This window comes from Pongo pygmaeus, chromosome 13 (genome assembly GCF_028885625.2).
Source record: "Pongo pygmaeus isolate AG05252 chromosome 13, NHGRI_mPonPyg2-v2.0_pri, whole genome shotgun sequence".
NCBI classification, from domain to species: domain Eukaryota; kingdom Metazoa; phylum Chordata; class Mammalia; order Primates; family Hominidae; genus Pongo; species Pongo pygmaeus.
In genome coordinates, this window is record NC_072386.2 from 55,048,948 (window position 1) to 55,066,221 (window position 17,274).

Consider the following 17,274-nt stretch of genomic DNA (forward strand, 5'->3'; position numbering starts at 1 on the left):
CAGTGGATCCAGGATTATAAACCAGGTGGTTCACTTCATAATCTGTGCTTTTAACTGTGAAACTCTTTCTACTACAAGAAAACCTTTCCAAAAGTAACCCAGAGATTTGACTTTATATTTCACTGGCCAGAACTGAGTCACAGGCCTACCTCTTAACTAATCACTGACAAGAGGCATGGAATTACCATGAAAAGCATAAATCTATCAAGATTTGTTACTGAGCTGGAGATGGACTCCTCTTTTCCAACGAAGAGTCCCTAAAAAATAGGAGTAGGGTTTTAGTCTCATAGAAAGGGAATGAACGTATGGCAAGGAACCAGCCATGCCTGCTATGAGGGGCTACCTACAAAAAGTCCAGCTTCCCTAACTCCATTTCCTCTGCTTTCATAAGTTAAGATAGCATGTGATACCATGATCATCCGTGCATGTGTCTGTGCTTCCTTCAACTTGCTTGCAAGTATCCCAAAGATAGGAAAAAAATCTCATAGATCTGCATATTCTCCACAAGGCCTGGCATAGGGCCTCACACATGGAAAGTGTTCAAGAAACATTTGTTCATTGTAATTGAATTTTCATTCTCAACTCTACTTAATTGGAGAGGTCAACAGTTGGCCATGCTCAAGGCAGGCAGGTAATGCATTTTCACATTGATCTTGCAATAAAATGAATTCTGAAAAACTTCCCTTGCCATGTAAAATAGCAAGAAATCACATATTAACGTAGGTCATGCAAAAGCCCAAACTTATTAAATTGTTAGTGCCTTGCACTTGGCACCCTTAGAGGTAACATTAATGTCGCAATTTTTTTATGACTTGACATTTCTGCTATATTCAAGAGACATTATATTCAAAGAGACACATTAGAAAGCCATAGACAGAATAGGCTACATAAATTGCAGGGTTTAGTTCAAAAAGAAGATATGAAGCCCCAGCTGGGGTGGACTGGGTCAATCTCCTATTTTCATGGGCCTAATGCTCCAATCCACAGTGGATAGGTGACAACCCCCGAGAGATTGTAACCTCTAAATACCTGGATTGGAGTTGGGCAAGAGGGCCCCACAGAGTTGTCCACTGAGTACATTGTGATACTACCAGCTCCCAACAGAGACTGACATTGCCTTGCCCCATCCTGTGATGCAGCAGGACACATTTATGGGCATGACCCTTCCCGGCCTGTGCCCAGGAAGGGAAGAACCCCCAACCAATGTGACCTGGTGGCTGTAGTAGTCAAGGGGCAGGGGTAGGGAAGAATAGGCTAGGTGGGGGCTGAGGTTTGGTATGTGGATGAAAATCCATCCCAGAGAGGCAGCAGTGAAGCAGGACAACCATGATCTGAGGCTTTAAATTCCTGGCTTATGCTCCATTTTCCCATTGTACTTTACTTACAAAACACAAATCCAAAGATATAATTATTAAGGACATCAAGATGATGACCATAGCACATTAAATCGCAACCACTTCTGAGCATGGGACCCTGTTTAATTATACTGATCACATGATCTGGCCATACATGTATAGTGCCTTGTTTAAATGGAATATTCTCAGTTAAATAAAGCATTAGAATTAATGAAATTTAATGTTTGGTTTTTCTTATTTTTTTAATGTAGCATAATGGGTTGAATAGTGTCCCCTCCAAAAAAAAAAGAGAAAAAATGAATATTCATTTGTGGAGAGGATAAATGTCATTTTAAGAAATACTATCATTGACTGGATAAGGAAAATATGGTACATATACAGCATGGAATACTATATAGCCATAAAAAGGAATGAGATCATGTCCTTTGCAGGGACATGGATGGAGCTGAAAGCCGTTATCCTCAGCAAACTAACGCAGGAACAGAAAACCAAACACTGCATATTCTCACTTGTAAGTGGGAGCTGAACAATGAGAACACATGGACACATGTAAGGGAACAACACACAGTGGGGCCTGTTGGGGGAGGTTGAGGTAGGGGGAGAGCACTAGGGAAAATTGTTAATGCATGCTGGGCTTAATACCTAGGCGATGTGTTGATAGGTACAGCAGACCACCATGGCACATGTTTACCTATGTAACAAACCTGCACATCCTGCACATGTACCCTGGAACTTTAAAAAATAATAATAAAATTTTTTTAAAAAGATATACTATTATTTCTTAAGAGCTGGTATTCAATAGATCGGTAGGGTTACTATAGTCATTAATCTATTATACGCTTCAAAATAGCTAAAGGAGAATAATTCAAATGTTCCAAGCCTAGACAAAAGATAAATATTTAAGGTGATGGATGTCCCAATTACCCTGATGTGATTACATTAGTATATCAAATTATCATATGTACCCCTAAAATATGTACAACTATTATGTATCAATAAGAAATTTAACAAATAAATTAAAACTAAAAAAAAGCCACACACACAAAAAGAAATGCTAACATTCCAAAAGCTTACTGAATGAATAACTTATTTAATGGAATGGTGGAAGAAACTGGACAACAAGGGAGGTAACTGCTCAACGCACAAGTATTCATCCCATGACTTTATTTAGTCATTTCTCCCCTCAGTGTACACTATGTTGACTTTGGACTTTATCCGGTAATAAGGAGCTATTTAGCACTTTTTTGGGTTTTTTTTTTTGAGATGGAATCTCACTCTGTCGCCAGGCTGGAGTGCAGTGGTGAGATCTCAGCTTCCCGGGTTCAAGCGATTCCCCTGCCTCAGCCTCCCGAGTAGCTGGGACTACAGGTATGCACCACCATGCCCAGCTAATTTTTTGTATTCTAGTAGAGATGGGGTTTCACCATGTTGGCCAGGATAAATTGCAGGGTTTAGTTCAAAAAGAAGATATGAAGCCCCAGCTGGGGTGGAGTGGGTCAATCTCATATTTTCATGGGCCTAATGCTCCAACCCACAGTGGACAGGTGACAACCCCCAAGAGATTGTAACCTCTAAATACCTGGATTGGAGATGGGCAAGAGGGCCCCGCAGAGTTGTCCACTGAACATAATGTGATACTACCAGCCTCAGTCTCCTGACCTCATGATCTGCTCACCTCTGCCTCCCAAAGTGCTGGGATTACAGGTGTGAGCCAAAGGGAAGAGTAACACAATCCAGTTTATATCATAGATGGACCTCTTTGGTGGCAGCATGAAGGAGGGATTCAAGGAAGTAGAGCTTTAGGCACGCAAAGCAAGTCAATTCTACATCAACTATTACTGAAAATGGCATTGTAGCACGGTGGTTAAAGACATGGGCTCTTTACTTAGATACACGTCCATTCAAATTCTACTTCTGCCATTTATGCAGTGTATAAACTTGAGCCAATCACTTGCCATCTCTAAGTTTCAGTTTCTTATCTACTAAAGCAAAGTAATTATAACAGGGTTCTTATGAAGTTTGATCGCCAAGAGATAAATGAAGCACTTACCGCAGTGCCTAACTCATTAACCATAGCTATTATTATTATTATCATATGGAATGGGTTATTTGTCTCCCTTCCCAGCTCCATGCTTATGCCCTTTCTAAAAACCACCGTGCTTCCAAAACAGGGAAAGAGGGACACGTGCGTGACCACCCATATCAATCGGCCTGTCTCCCTCTGCAACCCACACTCTTTAAGAGCAGAAGGAATGGCTACTTATTCCTTCCCCTACTTTATAATCTTATTCTTCTACCTGAAGGCAACAGCCTTGTGATCTAGCTGTCAGATATGGAGTGGCAGCTTATCCACTTTACAGAAGAAACTTCTGACTGAGTCCAGAATATGTGAAAATTCAGAAAAATCCACTTTCTGTCCATAGCTTAATTTTAAACGTACTGTCTTGCTAAAGAAACAATCTCAATCATTTATTCATTCCTTCATTCTTCCATCCTCTATTACCCTGGGTCAAAAATTCTATATAAAGGAAGAACTGAAGTATGGTCATTTAAAGGAGAAATAAAAATACATTCTTTTAATATTTGTAGTATATTGTCCTTACTGAAAAGTTAATTTGTCATTGTTATAATAATGTAATAAGGAAGAAAATTTTTGGAAATCTCACTTATAGATTACTTGTTAGGATATAAGTGATTTTGGGGGGAACAACAGAAGCACTTATATATTGGAAGCACCAAAAGTGGATGGCGGTGTTTTCCAGATATTTGGAAATACCTAGAAATTAGAATAGAAGAAAGTATTCATTAAGACAGAAGCTCCAGAACCATGTTCTTCCAACAATGGAAGGGTTAAGACTATGAACTTTGAGTCAGACACACCAGATTTGCATGTATGTAAAGAGTGGGAGATTTGGGGATTGAATTGATGACACCTGTAGAAGGCTGTTCTGAGTACTTAGGATTGCACTGCCAGGCCCACTGAGTGATGGATGGTCAAATGAGGAGCAGGTGCAATGCTCCATGGCCTCCTTGGCCCCTAACAGTCAGTTAGAGAAGTTGGTGCTGGGCTAGAGCAGGAGATAGAGATGCAGGTGGTCTCTAGAGTGCTACTCTTCAAACTTAAACGTGAACATGAATCACCTGGAGATCTTGTTAAAATGCAGAGTCTGGTTCGATAGTCTGGAGTATGGCTTGAGATTCTGTACTTCTAATAAACTCCCTGGAGATGCCAACACTGCTGGTCATGGGTCACACTTTGAGTAGCAAGGAGATGTATTCTGTTTAACTCTCCTGTTGTGACTGCCATTGCAACCTCTCCACCTTCTTCTTTTGAAGCTGCTCCCTTGTTCTCTTTCCTTTTCCTCAAAGCACTGCCATATTCTTAATCCTGAGCACCAGTGCTGTAATTTCAGAAAAAAAATAGGCACACATTTTTTATCAGGTTTGACACATCATTGTATCCATTAGCACATCACTGGGTGCTCAGTGCTCTTCACTGGTCCAAGCCCTGGGAGCACACAGAAGACTTCGCCCCTACCCTCAAAGGAATAAAACACCACCAGTGACCATTCACCAGTAATCATTTATTGAGTGCCCTCTATTGATATTCTTATATCAATAAGACCAAAACAGAGAAGACCAAAACCATTGAAACCTTGTTAACCTTTCTAAGTCTCAGTTTTCTCAGATGTGGAATATGGATACTAACACATATCTCAAAGATTTAATTCAATGTGAAATGAAATAAATGTAAAGTCCCTAGTAATCACTAGTTGGTGAATAGTTGTAATCGTTTCCTTTTAGTTCTATTAGGTTGTGGTACAGAAACAGACACATGAACAGACAGAGTTTCAAAAGGGAAAATCTTAGTCTATGGTCTGAGGCCATGGCTGTTCCGACAAAGGAAAGCACTCAGAATAAGGTTTTTCAGGGACTCTCAGGAACCTAAACCACTAAGAGGCACCTGGCTCTTGTAGAGCTATACCCCTCTGTAAATCATGGTTTCATATTAGCAGACCTGCCTGGTGGCCTCGGGTTCTTTAGTAAAGCTGAGTCCCTTCTCTCATTTCCAGTGAATTCTCAGGGGAAATAAGTCTTATTCTCCCAAGCGTTCTTTTTTTTTCTGTTCTGCCTCTGAAACCTACTCTATTCCTAGTTAGGGAGTATAAGGAGCCCTCGTCCAATGCACGTGGTGACTCTGCACCGACTTAGCCTTGCTGCTTGCCCTGCTCTCACCTGGTGCTCCAGTTTTCATAAACTTCTGCATTGTGCATGAAATCCAGGTTTCCACTTTGAACCCGTGTCTGAGAACTGGGTCTCTTTCTTTCCCATTCCATTTATAATAAATATTTATGGAGTACTTACTCTCAGCTAGGCATCATGGTAGGTATAAGTGCTACCTGCCAATATTCCCAGTTTTCTTCTCTTTCTGGGAACATATGAGGATTTTATTTCCTAGGTCCCTTGAAATGAGACAAGGCCTTATGATTTCCATGACCCATCTACTGTGAGCAGAAGTGATGTGTGTCACCTCCATGTGGAAGCATTTGAGAGATGGTGTGAGATTCTTTGTACCTCTTCTTCCTCCTTAGTAATTGTAGGAGCCCTGTTGTGTTGACAGTGTCATGACATGGTATGGCCTCCTTCAGCCTGAGCCTCTGAATATATGTGAGGTGAGAATCTCTCGTGTCAGCCTATGTTATACATGTAGTTTGAGCAAAAAATAAGCCTCTGTTGTTTAAAACCACTGAGGATTGAGAGTTTTTCTTATTGTAGAATGACCAAGCCTACCCTAGCTAATACAGCATCATCCCAAGCACCTCCCTTTTACATGTTAGTAGGAGGAATATGTGCAATAAAAATATAAGCAAACAAATATGTAAAATATTAGAAAATGATGAGTGCCATGAAGAAAATTATACTGGGAAACTGGATGCAGAGTGACTTGGAGGTTGCTGCTTACACAGCAGTGCTCAGAGACTCCTCACAGAAGTGCTAGTAGTTGAGCTGATGAGGCATAGCCATATAAAGATTTAGAGAAAGGAACTCTGGCAGACGGAACAGAAGTCTGAAGGTTTGAAGCAGATTGGATTGATCGTGTGTACTGTTCACTCTAGTTACTTTTGATAAGCAGACTGTATGTGAGCAAGAAAGGAAGCAAGAAAATCAGTCAGCAGGCTATTGTAATAGAACAAATGAGAGATGGCGCATTAAGACTAGGCTTTTAGTAGTGAAGTTGCTGAAAAGTGACCTGACTCAGGATCTATTCTGGAGACAGCAGTTACAGAACTTGCTGACAGATTGGCTGTCGGTAGCAGAGGGAAAGAAGAATCAAAGGTCATCTCCCAGGTTTTTGGTCTGAGCAACTCAGTGCCATTTAGTAAAATGGTAAAGGAGAGGTCAGGAACAGGTTTGGGAGGGAAAATCGAGAGTTTGGTTGTCAGCATATTAGGTTTGAGATGGCCACTTGCAGTCGAGTGGAGCTATTGGGCTGGCAGTTAGACACGTGCATCTGGAACTCAGGAGAAACCTTATCTGGAGACAGGATTGGGAAAATCAGGGAGCATGCAGATGATAAAGCATAGGACCGTTTGAAGATAGCATAGAGATGAGAGGCAAGAGCAGAGAATTTGAACATTTAAAAGTTGGACAGAGAAGAACGGGTCATCAGGCAGACTGAGAGCTTTACCCAGTAAGGTAGGAGGCATGCAGTAACATGAAAAAAATTGCTTCAAGAAGGAAAGATGACAATTTGTGTCAAATGTGGCTATAAGTTCAAATATGATGAAAAGAGAGATTTGGCCGTTAGAATACCTAGCATGGTAGTTATCAGTGACCCTGATAAGAGCCATTTCAGGAGTGAAGACTGAAGGGGATATGACCAAGTAGAGAATCTAGACAGCTTTTCCCAGGAGTTTCAATGGGAAGAACAGCAGAAAAAAATGGAGTAGGAGTAGAGTCCCTGTATCTGAACCTCTGCCTTGACAACATGTATAACATCTCATGCCCTCCAATTTTGGTTAGACTTGGGCCCCCAGCTTGGTATTTGTAGACTCCATATGGGCTTGAATCTTCTTCTGAATCCTATCCCCAAGACTGGGAATGTACACCTGCCAGACAGACCACTCCGAGAACAAATTTTTCCCTGTCAGAATCTCCATATAAAGTAATAGTAAACCACATGCTCAGGAGAGACATGAACAAAAAGAGAAAGAGTAAATAAATAAATCTGTTCTTCACAAACTCAGAAAGGGTCTATGCACTTGATGGCAGCCAATGATAATGTTGGATCCCCCAAAAACATGCCCCTCAAGATGAGTGTGATGGTGAGAAAGTCACAGCTCTCACCTCATCAGCCATCAAGGTGACAGATGATCACAATGCTGGGGATTATTTAAATTTAACTTTTGAGTTGTTAAATACAATAAATTCAAATAAATACAATAGATTCAGACAGTTCAAAATTCAAAATGTAAAAAGGATGCACAATGATGTCTCCATCTGATCACTGTTTCCTACCTTCCAGTTCACTTCCCCCAAAGAAACTAATGTTATTACTTTCTTGTCATTCTTCCATACATACATGCACATTCTTCCCACCCTCCACCTTTTGACACAAGTGGCATTTTACCCACATACTGTTTTGCATCTACAAAGCCAGAAATCTGCCAACGTTGAAAGAAGTAGGTTTTTGCAAATCCACTAACAGCTTCTGAATTCATAATTTTTTTTTTTAGAAAAGCAGTTATTTCTTAGGTAGTAAGCATGGTAAGTAGAGTCTAACTTGAGTTCCCATGTGTCTGGCATGTCTGTTGAATACAGCTGACCTATGAGGAGGCAGAAAAGACCTGGGAGAATAAATATAGGAGATGTGACATTTGTGCCTAAGCATTCTGACACAAGTTCCCAGGGATGTCATGGAACCTTGCCATCACTGATGTATCCGCCTGCTATCATCCCCTCCCTTCCAGAACTTCTGGGAAAGCCCTTTCCTCCTGCCAGCACACCCTTGGCTGGCTCAGGTCCTTGGTTGGCTCTCTCTTAAGTTAATCAGCTGCCAGAATCACCACCTGTCCCTTGTCAAAATTGGCCTTGTATTGCAAAACGCCTCCCTCTTGGCTGGCCATTCTTGCGATGCTTCCATCAGGATTTACCGTGGAACCAGGTACCCATGATCCTAGTTTGATATCCCACTCCCCACTGCTTGCCTGAGTCCCTCTCCAAGCAGGGCGCATGTGCCTTTTAAATATGAACCAATTCCAATGTATAAAAACATACAACCAGGTTTTTAAAATGACCACCTGACACGCCAAGTGAAGAGAAGCTCATTTTCAAATGATTCCCGGCTGTTATAATAGCACTGTGGGACTCGAGAAGGATTCAGCCCAGCCACCGGATGTGACACAGAGGCCAGGGCGCGCAGGAGACACGGAGAAAGCGCAGAGAAGGCGGTCCCTGTCTGAGGTCTGGAGTCAGAGACAGAGTCAGGCGCCCAAGGCCCAAGCGCCCACGGCAGCACCATGCCTGCAGTCTTGGAGCGCCCCAAGCTTTCCAACGCCATGGCCAGAACACTGCACCAAGCACATTGTGATGGAGCAGGAGCATAAGCAACAGGAGGAAGAAGAGGTGGACAAGATGACAGAACAGAAGATGAAGGAAGAACAGGAGAGAAGGAAGAAAAAGGAGATGGAGGAGAGAATGTCACTAGAGGAGACCAAGGAACAAATTCTGAAGTTGCAGGAGAAGCTTTTGGCCCTACAAGAAGAGAAGCACCAGCTTTTCCTGCAGCTCAAGAAAGTTTTACATGAGGAAGAAAAATGGAGGCGAAAGGAACAGAGTGACCTGACCACCCTGACATCAGCTGCATACCAGCAGAGCCTGACTATTCACACAGGAACATTACTCCTCAGCATGCAGGGGAGCCCTGGAGGACACAATCGCCCAGGCACCCTCATGGCAGCTGACAGAGCCAAACAAATGTTTGGACCCAAAGTGCTTACGACCCGGCACTACATTGGCCCAGCAACTGCTTTTGCAGAGACACCAGAGCATGGACAATTCCAAGGCAGTCCTGGTGGTGCCTATGGGACTGCTTAACCCCCACCTCACTATGGGCACACACAGCCAGCTTATAGTCCTAGTCAGCAGCTCAGAGCTCCTTCGTCCTTCCCTGCAGTGCAGTACCTATCTCAGCCACAGCCACAGCCCTGTGTCCTGCACAGCCACTTTCAGTCCACTGAGACAGATTTCCTGCCTGGTGGTTCCCTATCCTTGCAAAAGCAGATGGAACACGCTAACCAGCAGACTGGCTTCTCCGACTCATCCTCTTTGCGTCCCATGCACCCCCAGGCTCTGCATCCAGCCCCGGGACTCCTTGCCTCCCCGCAGCTCCCTGTGCAGATGCAACCAGCAGGAAAGTCGGGCTTTGCAGCTGCCAGCCGACCTAGCCCTTGGCTCCCCTTCATCCAACACAGCCAGAACCTGTGAGTCTACCACAGGTGACCATCAGATTATATCTTCAACACCATGCCCTCCCACCCCACCGTGGGTGAGGGTACAATAGCATTGTGCCTGATTGGTTCAGTCATCACAGAAGCAAGGAGGGCAATTTTATGTTTGACCTAGTAACAGAAATTGCCATTGGAAGTCAACTTGAGATACTTAACAACAGCTACTTATAATCTTGTCAATTAACATTTGTGCATTGCATTACTCTTTATGAAGCACTTTTAGGTATACTGTCATAATACATTAGGGGGTGATGGTGGCTCCAAGCAGAGAAAAAAAGTGTATTATTTTACTGCCTAATCTTAGAAACAGGGAGGAAACAGGTTCTTAGAAAGGAGAATATCAAAGCAGACCACAGAGCTAAGCACAAAAGAAGAAGTATTATCAATGCCAAACTCAGAGAGGCTGAAATGAAAATATTCCAATTCAAGAATTTGAGAGAGACACATCGTGGGAAGAGGGTTAAACCCAAATGAGGACCTATCACAAAATGTTCAAGATTGAGGGCTAGTGAACAACTGTGTGGCCAGAGTAGGTTTTTGGTTCTTTTATTTATAGTATAGATAATACATAGCTTTGTATTAAAATATAGCAACTGCAGCTAAACCAAAAGAAAATAAGCAGTATATTTTAGGCTTTTCTGCCCAGTGTCATTGAGGGCCACAATCTTGGGGATAGTTGCCTTAAGTTTGTCTGCACTGATACCCCAATTTGTTGCTTCTTTCCTTTTTTCCCTGAAAAAAAAAAATGCTTACTGGTTCCCTGTCTGGTCTGCTCCTTCTTCCAGCGGTTTGGGAATAAACATTTTCCTAGCTGTTGGTGACTCAGTAATGGACTTGACTGATGATAACTGCCTTTCCTGGAGAGTCGGTATTCATAGTTGTCTCTTATCTCAAAGGCAACAATATATCCATGTAAATTGTGAAAGAATCTGGCTTGATTAATGTGGTGGCAATGAATGCCAAGAACAATCATAATCCGTCACATCTGCTGATTCTAAATCGCCAATCTTTAATAAATATTTTGCTTTTGGTGCTTTCCCTGAAGAGTCTTAAGGGACTGACTTGCACACATCTTTATGTGTCTACCTCCACCCTCACTGCATTTGCCTATTAGGTTTCCTTGCATGCAGTAGGTACTCATTACATGTTTTCTGACTGAAAGTTCTCTTTCTTAGAGGATTGTGAGGCTCCACTTTTGAAGTGGCTGATTCATTCAGCTTTATCTTGCATGAACTAATCCAGTATGAAGCCATGTCCTGATGAGAAAGAGAGAGCTGAATAGTTGAAGACAATTCTTCCCTTTGAGAGTAAATATGTGGGAATGTGTGAGGGTTCATGGCATGGCTAAAATGTGATGAATCTGATTGTGTGTGGGGTGTGTGTGTGTGTGTGTGTGCACATGGGCACGCATGGGCATTATATATTCCAGGACTACAGGACATTCCCAGTATGTGTCCCTTCTACCAGAAGAAAGCACTTGGGATTCTTTCTTTTCTGACAGTTCTTGTCTCAAGACTCCCCATCCTCCAGAATTCTTATCTATTTTATGACAGTTATGCCCAAATGCCTCAAGAGAAAATTGATCTCAATCTTAGAGAAAAGCAGACTCATGCCAACCTGGGCGGGATACAAGTGGGAAATGATCTTTCTGGAATGAAGATCGGGGGGAATAAGGAAATGAAACAAGGCAGGAAAGTAGCCAAGGAAATTAATACTGGCTTAGCACTTCTGGAACATGGTTGAGGGACTCTCTCTGGAAAGTTCTAATAGTGTTAAGCCTGTAGTCAGCCCAAACCCCATCTTGGCCCAGAGATAAGGTGAGAAACAGGGATGGAGGCAAGAGAGGAAGATGAGTGCAAAGAGAAACTGAATTAGAGGAAGAAGAGAGGGGAATTCTAAGTGGAAATCAATCGATGGAAACAGTAAAGATTTATCAATAGCCCTTTTCCTAGGTGGCTGTAAAGAGTGCCTACCTATCTACCCACCCACCCATCTATTCATCTATCCTGCCTTTTTCCAAAAGGATTTGAGCTCGTTCCATAAAGTGTATGTAATAATATAGTATAAACTATAATTAAGCAAAATTACACAGAAACACAAGGATGGGGACAAAATGAAGCCAGGAATGGGGCTGGCCACACACGGTTACTATGGCTGGATTGTGTGCTTGTCTAAGGAACTGCCTGTGACAGTGAGAAACAGTGATACACATAACTAGAGTGAGAATCTTGCTGAACCTGTTCTGGCCTGTGGCATGTGCTTCCTCTCCAGATCTGCCTCTATGATTATGTCTTGCTTAGACTCAGTCACACCCAGTTGGGCTTTGTGGGTGGCATATGCAATGGGTAGCACTATGGGGAAGTCTGGGGGGAAGTTGGGCTAAATGGGTGTGTTTGTGAGTATCATATACGTTAAAACGCAAATACAAAAATTGCTTCAATTGCATAAGGCAAATTAACAGAAAGAACCTGTCCAACTATAGAATAAAACCTGGTCAGAGGTTATAAAACAGAAACATTAATTTTTTTCAAAGCTCAAAAAATAGCAGATTTTAAAATCTTTTTTTTTTTTTTTTTTTTTTTTAGTTAAAAAAAATCCACAATTGAAAAGTGTGTTGACAGAGCCTGTGAGGTTCTTTTCTTATCTGACATCTCCCTCTACTGACAGTACCTTCTCTCACTTTTCCCTTGCAACGCAGCAGGGAAGTCCTTTGAAAGTGACATGCCTGTGAAATGCCTTTGAGTTCTGGTTCACAGATTGGAGAAGGACCAGGTTTTGTGGGGGAAGATCATAGGTTCCTTTTGGGTCTTGGGGAATTGGAGCCTTCTAAGTTCAATCAGCAATAGGATTCATGTGTCTGGAGCTCAGAAGAGAGACCTCAGACAAAGATAGAAGTGAAAGAGTGGCCAGTAGGAGCAGATGAAAGAGAAGAGGAGGAGGAGGAGGATGCCCTGACCTTGAGAGTCTCTCATACATAAAGGCCAGCTAGATGGGGAGGAGCAAAACAACATAAATTCAGTCTTTCGTTTCTGTGAATGCCTTTTTAAAACATTTCCTACTAAGGGCCATCCATCTTTGACTTATACAATCGCAGTGTTGGAAAACTCACTCTTTCATTGCTGTTTGACAATTCTTATTGTTAGAAGGTTATTACTTCTGATGAGCTGGAAGAATCTGGTTCTCCACCATTTCCGTCCCTTTTTCTCATTCTGCTGTTCAGTGTGATAAAGACAGAATCTGTCATCTCATACGTTTACCCAACAAATGCTTCCCCATGAAAATTCCATAAGACAAATATGGGTAAATGTTTAAACTGCCCAGTTCAAGGCCTTTTCCCTACCCTCTCCCACCCCATTATAAGCCCTTGAGAGCAAAGACTGTGTCTTATTCCTCTCCCCGCCAGCCTCCAGTCTATCAGACATTTCAGGGAGTATTTCTATGTAATAAGTGCTTCTTGAGCATAATCTATTTAGACATTGCATCAGTTGAATGAGTAACAAACTATTATCATCCCCACTTACAGATAAGAAAACAGGTTTAGAGAGATATATAACTTGTACAGTGCCTTATAGCAACTGTGTGGTAGAGCTTGGCTTGGACACCATGTCTCTCTGATTTTGAGGTTTAGGGTAGTTAAATCAATGTGGTCTTTCCCCTTTTGCCAACTAGACACCATGAGGCACAGAAAAAGCCCACAATAGCGTTCACCGGATTGAATTAATTTGTGATAATGCCTACATGGAAACTGGTAAAGTGGGTTCAAGAGCATATAGGTGAAACAGCTAAGATTGTCTCTAGACCCAAGCTTCTCCTCCATTGAAGTGACTGATTTCCTTATCTCAGCATTAGCTCCCATAAAGCAGCCCCCTTCCCAGCTTGCTCCACCAGCCTCAGTCAGTTCTGACTAGAACTCTTTTATGTGACTCCTTCTATGGCCCAGTTTCCCTCCAGCCCTCACACCAAGCCCTCCATCCATCCAGGATTTCTATTGCCCTAACAGTTTGGTCAGTACTTTCAGCTCCCATTATTCTAGATTCCCTCAGAGGGCAATGGATTCCTGCTGGTTATATTTTGGATGTGATGGGCTTGGGCTCCCCACTAACAAGCTCTATAACCTTGAGTAAATTACTTACTTCCTTTGAGCCTTGAGTTTACTGTCTTTAAAATAATGGGCCAGGCCTGTAATCCCAGCACTTTGGGAGGCTGAGGTGGGAGGATCACTTGAGGCCAGGAGTTTAAGAGGCCAGCCTGAGCAACATAGTGAAACCCCATCTCTACAAAAAATTTTAAAACAAAAATATTAGCCAGGCATAGTGTTGTGTGCCTTGTAGTCCCAGCTACTCAGGAGGCTGAGGTGAGAGGAAGTTACAGGAGATCAAAGCTGCAGTGAGCTATGATCATGCCATGGTACTCCAGCCTGGGCGACCGAGCGAGACCCTGTCTCTATTTAAAAAATAAACAAAATAAAATAGTAATGAGAACTATTACTTGATGGCATGCTGTGACTTTAACTGAAAATGTAAGTTAAATGTGTAGTAGAGTGCTTGCCTGACTGCCTATCTACTCTATGAGACTGTAGATGGAAATTGAAAACTTTGTGATTGCTCTTTCAACTTGGAGAAGATGAATAATGAGAGGAAATAGAGACAGCAAAGATAGAGAGAAGTTACAGGAGTAAGAGAGCAGATAAAATGCAGTATCGTGGAAGCCATAGAGAGAGTACGACCCTTAGTTCTTGTTTCCGATTGGATGGTCAAGAATTTCTGTCTTGCATTTGGCAAAGAGATACAAGGGATTTTCAAGGCTTTTTCTATAGAGACATGGGGATAGAGACAGATGGCAGAGAAATAAAGACAGCAAGGTCTTAGGAAATGAAGGCAGTCATTGATGACTATGGGTAAATTTTGGCAGGAAAAGAAAGTAGACGAGAGGGCAGCAATCCCAGAGCAACGGGTTTATGACAAGTAGATAATGGATAAATGCTCACAGAGTCAATGGCTGAGGGAGTAACTGAGTGAGTGAGCAAAGATGCTTGGGGTTTCATGAAATGGTTTTGATAACATTGGTGACGTTGTTGGGTCTGTGGCATTTCTAAGCCTTTTTAGTATTAGTAGTGGGAGAAACATTGGAAGAACTATACAACATTCTTGGCTCACACAAAAGCACATCCAAGGGCCAAGAATATAAAGTAAAAATCCTTTCACCTGCTACCATCTGTTGCTCTCTAAACTGCCAAACTTTTCCTCAGTGCCCTCCAATAGTATCAGACCCCAAATAAGGTGTTAAAGATGACCCAAGAAACCTAGTTTTTGATTGGAAGCTGATCATCAAAGATTTGGAGATGTATGATGGGCAAGTCTGAGTATATAAATCCATTCAGAAGCATCTCCTGAGATTCTTACACTCAGTTGAAGTTGACTAAAAGCTGGACAAAAACCCATTTGTCTATCTTTTTCCCTCAGCCCATTCCCTGGATCCTGACCTCCATTCCCTCAGTGCTGTAGGGTAGGCAGAAAGAGTATAAGCTCTCCAGGGATGGAATGGTGAGTATCAGGCTGGCCATTTAGTGTAGGTCAAGGCTTCTGGCATTTTAATATGCAGGAAAATCATCAGGGGTTCTTGGCCAAATGCAGTCTCTTGCTAACATAATGTGGGATGGGGCCTGCATTCCCTACTTTTAGCCATCTCCCAGCTGATGCAGCTGCTGTGGCTGCCAGGCATGAGTGTGATGGGCCATCCTTGAGCGGCAAGGCTATAGCATATCTAACTAACACTGATTTGCCCACACCTGCCCTTGTGACATTTGGTGGGTAACTCAGACACTTTTGTGTCAGTTCAGCTTAAGGACTGATTTCCTCCTTCTCCCACTCACCCACCCCAACCATCAACCCTGCCCAGGAAAATGCAATCAAAAAAATAATAATAATAGTAGCATCTGATTGGAATCCTGAAGTCGCAGCTTAAAGGTATTTTTTCCCCAGTTTTCTAGGGGAACAAATAATGGTTGTTTTTCTTCTTTTTTGGATCCCAGAAGCCTTGTTTTTCTGACCTTCATGGCTTGGCATGGATCCACTTTTGTTGATTTGGTGTTTCTTCTGTGGATAAACTTTCTGGCTTTGAAAAAGCCTCCTTCTTTTATGAGGCACTTTTAACCTGCAGGATCTCCATTTAGCTTAATTGGCATATTTATGTATTGAGATGGGTGCCTAGAGGGCTTGGGCCACAGCATCTTTTGTATAAATCGAAAAAAAATGAAATGAGCTGTTCTCACAGTTGTGTGCCCTTCAGTCATGGAGTGCGCTAAAAGGCTCATCATTTACAGGCTGCAAAAGCTCAGGAAGATCAATAGGCATAATGCAACCCAGAGCTGTTCGGCAAAGCAAAACTCAGGGTTTTCAAAGCCCAGTGACTTCGGGAGCTTGGCCATTACTAATTCCCTTTTCAATCTTTCCTGGGCCCTTCATTTCTTGTCCATGTTAAGGAATGGACTTCTCGACTCCTGATGAATCATCCTCCTAAGGTTATGCCAAGAGCCTTCTCCTGAGGGTCAGACAATTTGTAAACTCTGAGGAGCTGACTGCTCCAGGCCAGACCCCTCTGATCACAGCCCAGATGCAGACTGTCACTTTTCAGGTCACTTCTGAAGCCCAGCATGCTTTGAAAGCAAGTGTGGGAATTGATTCTTATTAGTTTAATATAGCTATGGTTAATGGCTTATAGATTTTTATATAGTCTGGCCCTGCTAGGCATGTCTATTAAGTCTCTATTATGGTTGACAGAGGATAGAGAAGGTCAAAGGGCCTGGAACAAATGCACGGCTTTCCTCCAAGCCAGACTGAGAAATGTCTTCTTAATAAGAGTTCTTATGACCTCCTGGAGACTCAAGAGAGAAAGAAGGCCCTTTTGGTGGATTCTAGGGGAATTTGGCTCCAAAGCTCAGGAATGCATGTCTCACAAGAGGCAAAGGTAGTATATCAGGTAACACAGATGCCCTGCTGGGATGAATTAATGAAAACAAGTACAGGTGAACCAGCTGCCCTTGGAATTTTCAGCTCAACAACAGTGGATTCAGTAGCCACCCCCAAAAAGCTATGTCTAACAGAGGAACAGAAAACCAAATACTGCATGTTCTCACTTATAAGTGGGAGGTAAACACTGAGTATATAAGGACTCAAAGAAGGAAACAACAGACATGAGGGCTTACGTGAGGACAGAGGGTGGGAGGAGGATGAGGATTGAAAAACTACCTATGCGGTACTATGCTTATTATCCGGGTAACAAAATAATATGTACACCAAAACCCTGCGACATGCAATTTACCTATATAACAAACCTGCACATGCACCCCAGAACCTAAAATAAAAGTTAGGCCAGGTGCGGTGGCTCAAGCCTGTAATCCCAGCACTTTG

At 42.5% G+C, this 17,274-nt stretch overlaps 1 protein-coding gene and 1 pseudogene across 1 annotated transcript in view; both read left to right on the forward strand.

The window, feature by feature from the left end:
• The window catches only part of LOC129043472 (histone-arginine methyltransferase CARM1-like), a 322,921-nt gene that overhangs the window by 281,872 nt on the left and 23,775 nt on the right, over positions 1-17,274 (forward strand).
• LOC129044401 (G protein pathway suppressor 2-like) lies at positions 8,876-9,842 on the forward strand (annotated as a pseudogene).